The sequence below is a fragment of the Hermetia illucens genome, chromosome 1, assembly GCF_905115235.1.
Source record: "Hermetia illucens chromosome 1, iHerIll2.2.curated.20191125, whole genome shotgun sequence".
NCBI classification, from domain to species: domain Eukaryota; kingdom Metazoa; phylum Arthropoda; class Insecta; order Diptera; family Stratiomyidae; genus Hermetia; species Hermetia illucens.
The window spans coordinates 119713051-119728207 of NC_051849.1; the positions used below are offsets into that span (position 1 = coordinate 119713051).

The 15157-nt window shown below is 45.2% G+C and overlaps 1 protein-coding gene across 3 annotated transcripts in view; it reads left to right on the forward strand.

Moving 5' to 3' along the window:
* LOC119650945 (ras-related protein Rab-38) overlaps positions 1 to 15157 on the forward strand; it is a 392470-nt gene that overhangs the window by 109190 nt on the left and 268123 nt on the right. Inside the window, exon 2 of one of the 3 annotated variants that reach the window (XM_038054220.1) lies at positions 2135 to 2247. The exons of 1 other annotated variant lie outside the window; for it this stretch is intronic. The gene's annotated coding sequence lies outside the window, so the exon portion shown is untranslated. The remainder of the gene's footprint in view (positions 1 to 2134; positions 2248 to 15157) is intronic. One more of the 3 variants, XM_038054204.1, reaches the window with a different exon arrangement.

Consider the following 15157-nt stretch of genomic DNA (forward strand, 5'->3'; position numbering starts at 1 on the left):
AAATGTTGAAGGCCACTTGATTCTGCATACACTAACAGAGCCCTTAGTTCTTGCGTCGGCGGAGAACAGAAAGAATCGCAGGCCAAGCAAGCAGAGGCAGCTATGACGTTTCTCCTATTACCATTAACCTGGTATAATTAGTTGACCGCAACAAGTTCCTGGGAACAGCTTTGTCTCAGCATGGTTGCCTCTAACAATTTTGACATCAGAAAGCAGGCGCTCGGTCTCGAGGATCTTTCATCGAAGAAAATTCTAGTCCCCTTGACTGATCTAATACCACAGATTCTGTTAAAACGAACCCATGGCTCATGAATCAGTAATATATAAGGACAGTCCTGCAACTTTGCGAGACTTGTCGCGAGTAGGTTAATTTAGTTAGTTAATTTAACTAACTTTTATGTTTCTAGGCATAATGGGATTCTAATATGAAAACCGCCGCTAACTTCCTGTGTAGCAACGTCCATTTCCTCATTTCCAAGAAAATTTGTCTTTTTTCGCAGTGTCTTCCGTTATCGTCGGCTGGGAGCCTTCCCAGGTTCACGGTGTCTGGACTGCATGGATCTGCTGCCACATACCGGTGTAAAACCAGTTGTATCTGCATCACCAGCTTCCCTTTCTTCCGTTTTCCCTGGTACGGGCGGAGTAGAAGTTTCTGACAAGCAGGATGGTCCTTTCTCCTTTACGGCAAAAGTTTCCTTCTGCTGAGCCTTCCTCTCCCGTATTTTGGAAGAATTAGGCAACATTGTCACCGACACGCCAGTCGTAGTCAGGTTTCCAGTTCTTTTCATTAAGGGAGTTGCTGCACTATCCTTTCTCGCTGACCGATCCGCTTCTTATCACTTGGAGAGTTACAATCTTTTGTTTCCATCTTCATGTGTTTTTGGACACCTTTAGTATAATATTAAACTACCATAGGCTCCCCCACCGCTACAAGGTGGTGTCCAAGGGAGAGGACACGTTCAGCTATACAATATTATTTACTTATATGAGAGCCCTTACCATCACAATAACAAGTCGGGAAAGCGGAAGCTGGACGCCTCAGGTATGAAATGTTACAGCCTACCTTCCTGGAAAATTTCGTAATTCTAGGATGAATTTAAGGGGAATTTAAAAATTGTAGTTATAGATTATTATCGACTTCATTTTGAGTAGATATCGGTATGGAGGGTTTCGGAGGCTAGACACCATATGGTGGTTGCTTCTTGGGTAGTTTCTAATAATGGGTCCGTTAAAAATCATCAATTTCGACCCCCCGCGCTCCCCATCTTGCGAACAAATGTCAAAACTGGGACCAGCTTCGGGAAGTGCTAACCGAGACCTTCCATTTGATGCCCAACATAACTATATTTGATGAAAAAAAATACATTCTCCTTTTGCATTTATGCGGGACCCCCTTTAAATTCGACGTAGTATGATGTAACGTACTGTATGCGTGAGCATTCACAGTTCACACCTTTACCCCTATGATATTAGTCGCTATATCCGTTTTCCGAGAAAAATGCTTGTGACGATCAGACAATAAATTGATTTTAAAAAGGTTTTGTTTTAGACAAAACCCTGCAAATGAAAGCTATTTTTGGTACCAAGGGAGGTAAATCAATCCAAGAAAATGTAAAATTATTGCAACTCCGCTAAACAGTTCCAAATTCCCACGTCAGAAAAGTACGCAACGTTTGATTGAAAATTCTTATGAAGAATGGAAAGCTAAAACTGGGATTACCTTAGGTACCAGCTTTCCATCTATGCTGGTCATCATTATGGAATTATCCAACTCTCTCAGTATACTTCCATATAATACACTTCAATGCCAAAATGTATAAAGATGCTAGAAAAGCAAAGATTTGAAAAAATGTTTGCCTGGTGCAATGATATTTGGTCTTCAAATGGCTGTATTTTTTCATGGGTGTGTGAAACAAAACCATATTAAAAGCAATTGGTACAAAGATACTTTGACTGCAATTTGTGCCTGCGTCGCATGATGTAGCGTAGATACGGCCATACCGTAAGATTTTAATTGACGTCAAAAATATTTTTTTAAAAGTGATGTTTTTTAAAAGTGATGTTCGTAATCATTAATGTTCTATCATATAAATTTGAACTTGAATGCATTTTGGTCTATCACTTTTTGTTTCAGATTTCCTGATGATGCCGTGACTGTTCAGCAGAACTTGGAAGAAAACACAGCAAAAGTAATTGCTTCAACCTCAATCTTAAATAACAGGATTGGGCGGTCAAACAATACAATCTGTATGAAATTTTTTAGGTTTATTTATTTCCTAAAATCAAAGGCTTTATAGTTTTTGTGTTAAACAGAACCTTATTCAAATGGGTATAGTGTCTATGTCTCTCGCCGTTTATCACAAGCGCTTTCCACAATAAGAGCTGTTGCTATTAATATAAATTTGGCACATACATATACAAATATTCTTCTTTTTCTTCAACCTTTGTCCAGTTCACAAGCGGGGTTGGCACGTCGTGATTGGTTTCGCCATTTGGCTCTATCGAATTGTAATGATATTGTATGCCCAGGAACTCTCTTCCCGCCCAACTGGACCGAGGGGCGACCAACCATAGGATAGGCTGAAGGCAAAATCCAAAGGCCCGCATCATAGCGGTGATTTGTTTCAACGCGACCATGCGAAAATGTGTTGGACACCCCCCATTGTCGCAAACATTTCAAGCAATGACGCAGTGGTTCCATACTACAGAGGCATAGATCTTAAATGGAAGACAGTACGAATCAAGACTGAAGCCCACTAGGTCAAATTGTTACCAGGCAGGACTCTTCGGACTACAGCACAGGTTGCAAGGATAACCGCTTTTTGCATCTCTCTGTATAGTCCAGCCCCAAGATCGAGCGTTTTCAGCGCTTTATGTAAATTCTGCGAAACTAATTCCGTCGCCAAAATTACCACTGGGACTACTTCGATCTTCTATAGTCTCCAAGTCTGCTTCATATCGTTCGCCAAGGGGCCGTAGTTCCGGATTTTTTCGTGCTGTTTTTCAACAGTGTTCCGGTCCAACGGTATGGCTACATCGATTATAAAGCACGCTTGTTCTTGCTTGAGAAGCAGAAATAGATCGGGCCTGTTGTGATAAACACTGTGATCGGTGGCAATAGTGTGATCCCACAGTAGTTTGACCCGATCATCTTCCAAGATTGTTTGCAGAGTATACTTATAATAAGGATGGTAGGTTGCCACTAAATTATACTTCAACCCATGGCTTTGATGGAGAATCTTGCAGACGGAGTTATGACGATTGGTGTACTCGGTACTGCTCAACATCCTGTAGGCAGATGATATGTATTGGATGGTCTCCTCTTCACAGTTGCATAACCTACAACTGGAGGAATCCACCATTACTCAACTTACTTGTTGGAGGTTACGATGCCAATGCCTGGCAACAACAAATTTTTGATACAACTTCGGTGAATGTGTTTCTCTTCCCATATGTCGACCCTCTGTTACCAACTTCTTCAAAGGAGATAATATATTATCTACCATGACGGTACCTTAATGTATTTGGCTAGAGGATTGTTTCTCACAGAAAAAGAGAATGAACTTGATTGTAGTGCAATGTTTTTAAATCGAGTACCTCCTTCCTTCCTGATGACGCGGGATAGTGGTCCTTAATTTTTCGGAAGCTCTACTATGCATGTTGTTGTTTGCAAGAACTACCCTTCCCCATCCATTGACAGATTCTAAATCGGTGTCTCCCCAATGTATTACACCGCAAGTGTATAGAAGGACGGGAATGGCGAAGGTGTTGATTACTGCGATTTTATTTTCCTCGAACAGCTCCGTTTTAAGAGCAAGATCCAGACGCCGTTCAAATTCCCCAACCAGCTTAGATTTTATTATTACCACAGCAGGTGTAGTTGCTTGCAATATGCGTAGTTGTTCGTTGACGTCACCCGAATCTATACCCTCAATTTGGATGTTAATATGGCTGTATTCTTGGTGGTCGGTGTGTTTTCGCCGATCAGTTGTTTTTATGAGACATTTCTCCATACCCGACTGCATGACAATATCCCTGCTGAACTGAATGGTGATGTCCAGCAAGGAGGGAAGTTGATTTTCGGCTTAAAATTTGATGTCGTCAATATACAATAAATGGCTTAATGTACATTTTAACAATATGCTATGCTTGGATTGGAATCCGGATTTGCTTTCATGGAAAAGATGGGATAACGGATTCGAAGCAAAACAAAGATTACAGCGGGCTTAGAGAGTCGCCTTGGAAGATGCCACGCCTCATGTTTGTGAGTATGCCGATAGTTTCGTGCTCCAATTCTGCATTATTGTTCTCAAGAGAGGAATCACATTCGGGTTGATTTTGTACAAGCGTAACACTTTTACTAACCATGAACGTGATATGGAGTGAAAGGTTCATTTATAATCGATGTAGGCTGTCGAGATATTTCGTTTTTAGTGGAGAGGCTGCTTTACAGCTACCGTATCGATTACAAGCTATTCCTTTTGATGTTCACGTAAAGAACTGAACTGAAGATCTTGGAGATGGTAGCAAGACAAGTAGGCACGCTGTTCCCTCGGGTTGAGGAAAATTAACCCCTTAGTAAAAAATTCTGGTCATGGTCATTTCGGGGAGGGTCTCGCATGAATGCATAGGGTGTAAGAGCCAAACTGCTTTTAAATTGAAACGGCTAGGTTGGAGAACCTGTCGAGAACTTCCAGCAACATTTGAATACGTTTAGTATTTTGAAGCACGTAATGATAGATTTCTATCCAATTCAGCCACCGTGCGAATAAAGTTTATTTAAAATAATTGTTGTCCGAATAGCTGAGTGGTTAGAGCGCAAGGCTATCGTACGGAAGGTCGCGGTTCAAATCTCGCTGGTGGCAGTGGGATTTGTATCGTAATTTGATGTCGGACACCAGTCGACTAAGCTGCGAATGAGTACCTGATTCAAATCAGGGTAATAATCTCGGTCGAGCGCAATGCTGACCACATTGCCTCCTAGTGTACCGTTACGGTCTTGAATGAAGTGCTCTAACACACTTCAAGGCCCTGATCCAACATGGATTGTTGCACCAACGATTATTATTTATCGAGTTATCACAATCTCGGCAGATACCGGATTTTACCTAATACTAGCACTAAGTGCCAAGCCTTTAGGCTCGGACGATCCTACCTACTTAAAAACTAAAAGGGGCACTGGTGGTGGTGGCCGGTGGTAGGTCAGTGGGAGAATTCGTCGAGTACTCCCCGCAACATCGAGCACGTATGCAGAATGGTGTACTTCTGCATGGTTTGAACCAGACTGTGCGAAAGTCGCAGGACATCAAGGGAAGCCGTGAGGGATTTAGGTACAATACCTGTAGCTGACAATATTATGGGAACTGCAACCACCCGCTCGAGACGCCAAATTTCTTTGATTTCCCGAGCCAATGGCTCATAGTTCACCTTCTTCTCCACGTATTTCCGTTCAATGTTGCTATTATGGGGGATAGCAACATCAATAATATACGCGGAGCGACCCGTCTTGTCAACTAACAGTACGTCAGGCTTATTGTGTGCGGTATGGCGATCAGTCAGAACTTACCGGTCCCAGTACATGCTGTAAGCAGAACTATCAAGTACTGCTTGCGGCTCATATCGGTAAACCGGACATGTTCCCGTGATCAGCCCATGCTTATATGCAAGGTTTTGATGGATAACCTTACATACAGCATTATGCCTGGTGATGTATTGCACCGGTGCCATAACAGTACAGCCAGAAATCAGATGGTCCAACGTCTCTAACGCCGAACCACACATTCTGCACTGGTCGTTCTCCACCCGTTCTTTCATGATGAGCTTTTTATAAGCTCGGGTGGCGACCATGCCATCCTGAATGGCACACATAAACCCCTCCGTCTCAGCAAAGAGCTCCCCAGCACACAGCCATCTGTTCGACAGATGCAAATCGACAAATGGCTGCCAAAGACAATTCACTTGTTTACCGTGCATTGCCTTCGACTTCCATTCATCGATTCGCTCTTGGTCCGACTTCACCCCACTCAGAGGATTGAAGGATCGATCCTTCAAGTTAAGTGGAGTCAGTCTACAGTCTGCCTTACAGACAGCCGCATGCAACGGACTCGCCTGCTCTTTGCTGTAAAAATAAGCGCGCAGCGAGTCGACTTGGCGATGATGTTGTGCCGCCACGTCAACCACGCCTCTACCTCCGATGTCACGAGGCAGGTTCATCCGTTCCACGGCAAACTTTGGGTGATGCATTCGGAATTTGGACATAGTTGTCCGTATCCGCCGCTGGACGTTTTCCAGATCGGTCTTCGTCCACGGCAATATTCCGAATGCATAAGCCAGTGAAGGGATGGCGAATACATTCAACGCGCTTATTTTATTCTTCCCCGAGAGATGCGATTTCAGCACCAGCTTTACACGTCGAAGGAATTCGGACAGCAGAGCTTCTTTCAGATCACCAACTCGAGCATGGGTTCCTTGCAGAATTCCTAGGTACTTGTAGAAGTCTGTCTAGGTCATAGCTTCGATGTGGAGGTCACCAATGCTATGTCCGGCATGTGGCTCGTGATGACCTTTGCGGATGGCTTGGATTCGACATTTGTCTAATCCAAACTCCATCCGAATATCACGGCTGAACATGTCTATTATTCGCAACAGACTTCTAAGATGGTCGTCGGTACCAGTATACAGCTTGATGTCATCTAAGTACATCAAGTGTGTCAGTTCGCACTTAGCACATAGGCCATACTTTATTGCAAAACCATGCCCTCTAGCATCATTCAGTAGCCATGAAAGGGGGTTCAGTGCCATACAAAACCAAAGGGGACTCAATGAATCCCCCTGGAAGATGCCCCTCCGTATACGGATGGGCTCTGAGGTATTAGCGCCCTCAGATGTACGGACTGATAAGGTGGTATGCCACCCTTCCATGACTGTCGCCAAAAACTTTATTAGTTTCGGATCAATGCGATACAGATGTAGGATATCGATTAACCAGGTATGCAGAACGCTGTCGAAAGCCTTGGCGTAATCGATATAGCAACTGAAGAGGTTTCTCTGGCCTCTAGTTGCTTGTCCTACAACTACCGAGTCGATAATGAGTTACTCTTTGCAACCCCTTGACCCAACTCGGCAGCCCTTCTGCTCCTCGGACAGAATGTTGTTGGTCTCGAGGTGCGCATTGATCCTTCCACTAATAATGGACGTGATGTATTTGTAGAGGGTTGGTAAGCAAGTGATCGGTCTTGTGTCGGGGGGTCTTGCACCGTGTCCTTCTTAGGGATAAGGTAGGTAATCCCCACAGTGAGGAAAGGTGGAAATTCCTCCGGCAGACTCATGACCTCATTTATACTGCATGCCAACCGACTGTGTACGCTGGTAAATTTCTTATACCAGAAATTCTGCACCCGATCCAGACCTGGGCCCCTCCAGTTCTTCGAACTGTTTATGGCTCGTCGAACTTCCTCTTCGGTAACATCCGCGAAATTCATGCCAGGTGTATTGGCATGGCGGGTGCCTTCGGCGGTGATCCACTCAGCATGCTCAGCATGCTGGGCAGGTAACCCCCAAAGTCCACCCCAATACTCTTTCGCTTCCGTCACCGAGAACTGTATTGTCTGGACGCTCTGTTGGGATTCGTTGAGAGATATGAAAAAGCTCCGCTGGTTCCTCGCGTATGTTGCATTCTGGACACGTCTGGAATAACTTTCGCCATACCGTCGTAACCGACTGCATATGACAGAAAGTTTCTGTTTTAGTGTGTCCAGAATTTCAACAACGGGTGTCTCACAGGGGATGGCATAGTTCCGGTAAACCCTCTGCACTTTATTTCTCACCCGTCGGCTGGCACTGCCAGTGCTGATCTGAATCAGTATAGCAATGTTCTGCCTTAGTGAGTCCCGCCGACGTTCCAGACGAATTTTCCATGGTGGATCTCTTTTGTCACTCAAACCAATAACGCGAAAGCAAATCTTCTGACCGTGCAATCTAATAGCCGCAACTGCACCACAATACACAAGTGATTGTAGTTGCAGCAGCGACATATCAGCACACAGTCGAGATGCAATCTCATCATTGATTTGAGATAGAATTCCCGGAGTTGCTGGAGATGCATAGAGCCTGGGAATACCTGGTCTATGCAAAGGATCCATATCCGAGAATTCCATACACGCTCTTTGGAATTCGTCCCGAACCTCAGCGGAAACCTCAGCTGGACGGTGGAAAAGAGTGCTTCGGCGAGTACTGAACCTGTTGCCTGCAGTGCGGCGTGGTGTTGTTGATGCCGCCGCCTCTGCCCCCATGGACTCTTGGTCACCAGTTTCCCCGATGATTTCAAGTCGAACACGCTCCCTGATGGTGGCCGGGATTGTGTCGCTGCGAGTAATAAAGCGGTACTGGTCTGCGACTCGCTGCACAGTCACGTGCGCGAATTGCGGGAAACGCTCGACGAATCTCTGGTGCAACAAGGGGCGGTAAGATGTTGTACCCGCCCCCGCCGTTATTTCGTAGTAGGAGCGGATGATGAAGAGGTTCATTTCTTCAGTCCATTTCATCCGCTTCCTGCGCGAACCTGCTGAAGTGGTCGCCACAGATTGTGGCGAAACAGCTGCAGCAGGCGGAGCTGTGCTCCTGGTCGTCGTGGCGCCTAGACATCGAACCGCCCCACGACTAGCGGTTTCGACGCCATGCTGTCCATTACGAGAGCCCGACCCAGTCACCAAGTCAGACGACTCCCGCCGGTTATCCGTACCGGACCTCAAATTTCTCCTTCTTCTCATTGTTGGTGGTGCATTTTATCCCTAGCTGCCAGGTATTGAGATAGCTTCCTTAGTGAGTAATCTGCAAGACTGCAAAGTTCCTGCACTTTCCTCACCTACCCCCTGAGACGCTGCGGTGGCGTACAGCCATTCAGACTGAAGCTATCTATCCCTCCTCCTTTCACGACCGGGCTTGGGACCGGCTTCGGCGGAATTTATCTGGTCCTAGCGACACGTTTTTCCACCTTCCAGGATCAAATTAAAGTAGCATTTGCATCGATGCTGCCCCGTCACTCTTCTTTCCTGTTTTGATGGGTTGACTCATACGAACGGCGATTATATTCCTAAAAGCTCTGAATCGGCATTTTATCGAAGGGTTCTGTCACAGCTAGCGTAATAATATTGTGCGGAAGAGTGAACAAGCCAAAACTTCTCCTCGATCCTTCATGGTCACTAATGGTCCTCTAGTTCTGCGCACTTTATCCAAGAGTCCCAAGAACCGACGAATGCCTGTCACTGATGGGAAACAACAATGCACTCTTTTATTACTAGCTGGTATATTTCATAATCTTTATACAATAGATTTTACTTACCTTATACTACTCTTTTTGTTATAAAATAAAAGTGTGATAAAAGGAAACCGGTACTTTTTTTTACTAAGCGCTCCATTATGTGTGCGACGGCTACGAAGGCTGGAGCAGAAGAGACCGGTTGTTCTCCTTGCGCCCCCTCTGTCTCCAACCAACGGCCGCTTCTCACCGCTGGCTCTCTACTGCTGTGGCGAGTTCTAAAACGCGTGGAGAGCGCCGAAATGAATTTCGAGTCTTGCCAATCCTGCTGCGCCACAAAGGTATGAAGAATGGTATATTTCCGCATGGTTCGAACCAGACTGTACCCCAGCACATCAATGGAAGCCATTGAGGAATTTTGGTACAATGCCTGCAGCTGACAATAATATGAGAACTACAACCACCCGCTCGAGACGCCAAATTTCTATGATTAGCTCATAATTCTTCCTCTTCATGTATTTTGGTTCATTGTTGCAATTATAGGGAAAGGCGACATCAATAATATACGCGGAGCAACCCGCCTTGCCAACTAACAACAAGACAGACTTGTTGTGTGGAATATGGCGATCAGTCAGAACTGATATGTTTCAATAAATGCTGTAAGCAGTACTATCAAGTAATGCCTGCGGCTCACACCCGCAAACCGAATATGTTGAATCACCTTCCTCATAGCGTTATGCCTGGTGGAGTATTGCACCTGTGCCATTTTAATGCAGCCAGAAGTGAGATGTTCCAACGTCTTCAACGTCGAACCACACATCCTGCACTGGTCGTTCTCCACCTGGCCTTTCATTATTAGTCTGTTAAAAGCTCAGGTGGCCTCTGTCCTGAATACCACGCATAAGTACCTCCGTCTCAGCAAAGAGCTCCCCCAAAGACAATTCACGTGTTACCGTGCATTGCCTTCGATTTCCATTCATCGATCAGCTTTTGGTCTGACTTCATCCCACTCAGAGAATTGAAAGATCCGTACAAACAGCTGCATGCAAGGGACTCGCCTGCTCTTTGCTGTAAAAATAAGCGCGCAGTGACTTGATTTTGGGTGATGTTGTGCCGCGACGTCAACCACGCCCCTACCTTCGATGTCACGAAGCAGGTTCATCCGCTCCAGGGCAGAGTTTGGGTGATGCATTCGGAATTTGGTCATAGTTGTCCGTATCCGCCGCTGGACGTTTTCCAGATCGGTCTTCGTCCACGGCAATATTCCGAATGAATAAGCAAATGAAGGGATAGCGAATACATCCAATGCGATTATTTTATTCTTCACTGAGATATGCGATTTCAGCAGAGCACCTTCAGATCACCAACTCGAGCATGGGTTCCTTGCAGAATTCCTAGATACTTGTAGAAGTCTATCTCGGTCGTAGTTTCAATCTGGAGGTCACCAATGCTATGTCCGGCTTGCGGCTCCTGATGACCTTTGCGGACGGCTTGGATTCGACACTTTTCTAATCCAAACTCCATCCGAATATCACGGCTGAACATGTCTACTATTCGCAATAGACTTCGAAGGTGGTCGTCAGTACCAGCATACAGCTTGATGTCATCTAAATACATCAAGTGTGTCAGTTCGCACTTAGCACATAGGCCATACTTTATTGCAAAACCGTGCTCTCTAGCATCGTTCAGTAGCCATGAGAGCAAGTTCAATGCCATGCAAAACCAAAGGGAACTCATTCCTACTGGAAGATGCCTCTCCGTACATGGATGGGCTCTGTGGTATTAGCGCCCTCAAATGTACGCACTGTTAAGGTGGTGTGCCACTCTTCCATGACTGTCGCCAAAAACTTTATTAGTTTGGGATCAATGCGATACAGATGTAGGACATCGATTAGCAAGGTATGCGAGATGCTATCGAAAGCCTTGGTATAATCGGCATAGTAACTAAAGACGTTTCTTTGGCTTCTAGTTGCTTGTCCTACAACTACCGGGTCGATAATGAGTTGCTCTTTGCAACCCCTTGAAGCAACTCAGCCGCCCTTCTGCTCTTCGGACAGAATGTTGTTGGTCTCGGGTGCGCATTAACCCTTTCACTAATGATGGACGTTATGAATTTGTAGAGGGTTGGTAAGCAAATAATCGGTCCTGTGTCTGCGGGGTGCTGCACCGTGTCTTTCTTAGGGATAAGGTAGGTAATCCCCGTAGTGAGGAAGGATGGAAATTCCTCCGGCCGACTAATGGTATGTTATGTGCATAGTAAATTTCTTATACCTGCAATTCCACACCCGATCCAGACCAGGGCCTCCTCAGGTCTTTGTACTGGCTTTGATCGTGATTAGGCTGGTAACCCCCAAAGGCCACCCCAATATTCTCTCGCTTCTGGAGTGATACCGTCACAGCTGACTATATATGACAGAAAGTTTCTGCTTTAGTCTGTCCAGAATTTCGACTACGGGTGTTTCACAGGGGATGGCATAATTCGTGTAAACCCTCTGCACTTTATTTCCCACCCGTCTACTGGCATTGCTAGTGTTGATATGAATCAGTCTAGCGATGTCTCGCCGTCGAGGTTTGAGACGAATTTTTCATGGTGGACCTCTTCTGTCACTCAATCCAATAACGCCAAAGCGAATTGCACCACAATATACAAGTAATTGTAGTTGCAGCAGCGACATATCAGCACACTGTACAAATGCAATGTTATCATTGCTTTGAGATAGAATTCTCAGTGTTGCTGGAGCCCCGGATTACCTGGTGTATGAAAAGGATCCATTTCCGATGATTCTATAAACGTTCTTTGGAATCCGTACCGAACTTCAATGAAGACTTCAGTTGGACGGTGGAGAATAGTACTTCGACGAGTACTGAAACTGTTGCCTGGAGGGCGCCGTGGTGTTATTAATGCCGCCGTATTTGCGTCCGTCAACTCTTGATCACCGGTTCCCGCGATGATCTTGTGTCGAACACGCTCCCTGATGATGGCCAGGATTGTATCGCTGCGTCTGGTCTGCGACTCGCAGAATTGCACAAAACGCTCGACGAACCTCTGGTGCAACAAAGGGGTGGTAAGATGTTGTACCCGCTCCGGTATTATTTTGTAGTGGGAGTGGATGATTAGGAGGCTCATTTCCCCTGCCTATGCGAACCTGCTGAAGTGGTCGCCACAGATTGTGTACAGTATGGCATTTTATACCTAACTGCCAGGTGTGGCGATAGCTTCGTCAGTGAGTAATCTGCAAGTCTGCAAAGTTCCTGTACTTTCCCCAGCTACTTCCTGAGACGCTGCGGTACCGTACAGCCATTGAGACTGAAGCTATCGGATTTTATTATTTGTATTTATTTTCCGAGTTAAGAAAATCTCGGTGGACGCCAGGTTTGTGAGTCGACTTGGCAGTGATGCTGTGCCGCGCCGCTACCTCCAACGTCACGATGTCATCCGCTCTACGGCAGAGTTTGGATGATGCATTTAGAATTTGGACATGGTTTTCCGTATCCGCCGCTGGACGTTTTTCAAATCGGTTTTCGTTCACGGCAATATTCCGAATGAATAAGCCAGTGAAGGGATAACGGATACATTCAATGGGCTTATTTTATGCTTCGCCGAGAGATGCGATTTCAGTACCAGCTTTATACGTCGCAGGTATTCGGTCAGCAGAGCGTCCTTTAGATCACCAGCTCGAGCATGGGTTCATCATATATAATGTCCTGAGGATGTTAGGGAAGGGTGGGAACCACAAAGATCGAGGATATGATCCGGCCTGGATCCTTCGTTTCGATTGAGCTATTCAGGTCGGGAAATTTGCTTCTCCATGTGCGCGGTCGAGCCGTCTTTCTTTTAAATTTTTACTTCCAAACTTAGCTCACGTGTAATTGTATCGTTAGATGTACGCGAATTCCCGCGTTTGCTTGCGTAGGTTTTTTATATCCACGCACCGGCAAACACACGTGAATCTTTGCATGACACTTGAGGCATGGAAGTGTTCGTGAAGAATGTACCGTTTGTAATTTTTTGTTGGTACTGAAGCATCCTCAATTGAACTTAGGAATGCTTCGGCCTCATAGAAAAGTACACAGTTAATAACCCATTTGTTGGCGGCTTCGATGCCAGGCATTGGGCAACAATAAATTTTTGATATGACCTCCGTGAATGGGTTTATCTTTCCACATATCTTCTGTTGCATTGAAGTAACATTCGACGTGGGATCCCATTCTCTGCTTCTCAAATTCAGAGGAGATAATTTATTATCTGCCATAACGGTTGCCTGATGTATTTGGCTAGAGGACTGTTCCTCATAGAAAAACTCACAAAGAGAATGAACGTGATTGTAGTGCAATGTTTTTAAATAGAGTACCCCCTTCTTTCCTAATGACCTGTGATGGCGACCCTTAATTTTTCGGCAGCTCTATTTTGCATGTTGTTGTTTGCAAGAACTACCCTTACCCGTCTGTTGACAGATTCTAAATCGGCACTGCTCCACTGTGACACACCGAAAGTATATAGGACGGGAGTGGCGAAGGTGTTGATTACCATGATTTTATTTTTCGCGAAAAGCCCAATTTTAAGGACAAGATCCATATGCCATTCAAATTCCCCCAGCAACTTAGATTTATTTATCACCACAAGAGGTGTTGTTGCTTGTAATATGTCGAGGTAACCCCACTTTGGATGTTATTATGGCTGTATCATTCGTTGTCGTTGTGTTTTATCCGAACAATTGTTTTTATGCGGCATTTCTCCAAACCCAACTTCATGCCGATATCCCTGCTGAACTGGATGATGTCCAGCTAGGAGCGAAGTTGGTTCTCGTCTCTGGCATTAAATTTAATGTCATCAATATACATTGAATGACTTAATGTACATTTCGACTATATACCGTCTTTGACTTGGAAGCCGCATTTGGTGTCATGCAAAAGATGGGATAGTGGATTCAAAGCCAAACAGAACCACAGTGGGTTTAGAGAGTCACCTTCAAAAATGCCACGTCTAATTGGTATCTCTCCTGATGTTTGTGAGGATACCAATGGCTTCGTGCTCCAATTCTTCATTACTGTTTTCGGGTTGATTTTATACATGCGTAACACTTGTAGGAACGAATATGATATGGAGTCAAAGGCTGATTTATAATCGATGTAGACTGTCGAGATATTTCGTTTTTAGTGGACAGCTTGCTTTACAGCTACCGTATCGATGATACGCTATTCCCTGCAGCCTCGGGAGCCTTTTGCGCATCCTTTTTGCTCCTCAGCTATCAATTTGCGAACAACAAGATGTTTCAAGATGTTCGCACACAAAACTGAAGTGAAGATCTTGTGGACGGTATGATTTGCTGATTGAAATGAGCATATCACAAGTTTCTGCTTCAGGACCTCGAGGATTTCTTCGATTGGCATATCATTGAAAAGGTGGTAGTTTCCAATGATGTTGGCAATACAGCTGTGCAATCTTGATGATGGATTTCCAAGGAGTGGTTACGCGACGCGACCAATCACCTCTCTCAATTTTTCGACTCCAAAACACCCAGAAGGGTAGGGTTCTCCTGCGCATACCTCTGTTATTCGCTCTAAGATGTTGATTATGGAGGCAGCTGCAACGTAGGCGAGGCTGTGAAACTCTGTAGCAGTAATATCGCTAGCCAAACGATCGGCCTAAATTCAGTCAATAGCAGCAATGATTCTCTGATCTTTGGCCTAGCGTCTGAGAGAATCTCACCATATTCTGTAAATACGACTTCGAAAGCGGTCAAAGCTTCGTTATAAATTGGGTCGAGATCCCCAGTCATTAAGCTTGTCCTGTTTACAGGGTTCATGGAATGCCTTACAGGTGGAGTACTTGTGTTGCTCCTTTGACTAGCCCGGAAGTTGATGACTGCAGACCGAGCTCAAGTGACGTGTGAGGTGTTA